General features: G+C 75.8%; 1 protein-coding gene across 1 annotated transcript in view; it reads left to right on the forward strand.

The window, feature by feature from the left end:
• Window positions 1–1,964, forward strand: part of BRD1 (bromodomain containing 1) — a 73,613-nt gene that overhangs the window by 1,861 nt on the left and 69,788 nt on the right. The gene's annotated exons all lie outside the window — the stretch shown is intronic.

A 1,964-nucleotide genomic window follows, 5' to 3' on the forward strand; every position in this document is an offset into this window, starting at 1 on the left:
CCGCGTGCCTGCGGCTGGACGTCGTGGGGCACGGGCCCGGCTCCCCAGAGTGGCCACGCGACTGGCAGGTGGACGCGCCAGTCCGGACGGCGAACGCTAGCCGCCTGGCTGCCCGGGGGAGTCGGGGTGTTCCTGTCGCTGGAGTCGCTGTGCGCCCCCGTCCAGCCCGTGCTTGACCAGGTCTGCACACGAGGCTGCCCCGGGCCTTGGGGCCTTCGCTGGCGGCCCCCGTGGGGGTGCTGGAGGGTGTCGGCCCAGGCCCTAGGGGTGGGAGCCCAGTCACGCCTGCAGCCCTGGGGCAAGCCTGTGGGCAGAGCCCTGCCCGCTTGGGGCGCGGTCTGGCTCTGCCTCTGCTGCTCCTGTGGGGAGGGGGAGGGGCAGGCCTCGGGCTGTGGGGAGGCCTGGGCGCCCCGCTCTGGGGAGGGGCCGCCGACTCGGGGTGCCGGGGGCGCTTGGAGTGAAGCTGGGCACCCCCGGTGTGCCCAGGATGCGGGGCAGCGGGCCCTGAGGCTAGCGGCGGTGGCGAGGGTGTGGCCCGGTCCGGCAGAAGGGTGCGCAGTGAGTGGGGACGCTGGGTGGGGCCCACGGCCCGCACCCCACACCCGTGGAGCGCTCCGCCCCTGCGGGTCGGGTGCCCGAGGCCGGCGTCTCCTGGCGGGTCCCCGGTGGCCATGGGCAGCGCCCCCCGAAGGCCGGTGCCGGGCTCTTCCCGAGGCCGGTGGGTGGGGGCTCTCTGGGGAGTGGACTTCAGTCTCTTCCTCCCGCCCTCAGCTGCTTTTGGGGGGGGGGTGCCCCGGCGGGACCCAGACCGCTTTTTCTCTGGTGTGGGCACTTCTGCCGCCCCCGGTGCTGCTCTCCCGGGGGAGGAGGCGGCTCGGGCCCGGCCACGGCCGGTGGCGACGCAGCGTCCTCCGTGAGACGGCGCGTCGCGCTGGTGGGGGGTGCGGGGCGCGGTCTGCCGAGGCCAGCGTCTCCCCTAGGTCAGGCCGTTGCGTGTCTCCGGGCTGCGGCGTGCGCCCTGCACTGGGGCAGCCCGCGTGGCGGGGCGGCTCTCCCCGGCGGGCCGCAGGAGGCGTGTGCTCACGTCTGGACAGCCGTGGCCCAGCTGCCCGGGCCTCCCGCGGGTGCGGAGGGGCGGGGGGGTGCTGTGGGGTCAGCCCGCTGTGCGCCCGCGGGGCTGGAGCCGTGTTTCTGAGTCCGGGGAGCTGACACTCGCACCCCGACTCGCTCCCGCTGCTCCCTTCCCGGGGGCCCTTTGCTCTCCGTCCCCCCCTGTGCGCCCTGCCCGTTGGGCGTGCCCCTCGGCGCCTCCCCGCACCCCGCTGCCTGTGCCGGCCGCCCTCCCGGCCTCGGGCTTCCGTGCGGACGCCTCGGGCCCTGCTGCCGAGGTGGGGCCCTGCCCGCCAGCCCCGGCCAGCCCTGGGGGCTTCTCCGTCGCGCCACAGGCCCGAGGTCCTTGCCCAGGGCGGTTCACTGGCCACCTGGGGGAGCCAGTTTCAGCCCCATCGCGACTCCGCTGCGTGGTTTCCCTGCCGCGTGGCTGCCGCGCCACGCGGGCTGTGGGCACGGTCGCCCTGCGGACACGCCGGCGCTGGCCGTGGCTTCGGGCGGCCCAGGGGGCGTGGCCCTCGGCCTCTGGTTTCACGTCTTCCTGACCACTGACCCATCGGTCTCAGGATGGGCCCCTCTTTGGAAATGACCCCCGTGGTTGTCGGGGCAGCGGGTCCTTCGTGGTTCTGACCTGGAGTCCAGCACTCTGAAGGACAGGCGGCCGGTGGCCGGGCGTCCCTGCGGTGGCGGCGAGGCCTCTCCACCGCGGGCAGGGACTCTGTCTTCTTGGTGCCGGGGCCAGCAGGTCCCGCTTGATCCGCGTGTGGCCACGGAGGCCGGGACCTCGCCCGGCGTGGACGCGGGCTCTGGAAGCCGCAGGAGGGATGGCAGCCCGCGCCCGGCCGGTGCCCTCC

Source organism: Condylura cristata, unplaced genomic scaffold (assembly GCF_000260355.1).
Source record: "Condylura cristata isolate star-nosed mole 26May11 unplaced genomic scaffold, ConCri1.0 scaffold00004, whole genome shotgun sequence".
Classification (NCBI taxonomy): domain Eukaryota; kingdom Metazoa; phylum Chordata; class Mammalia; order Eulipotyphla; family Talpidae; genus Condylura; species Condylura cristata.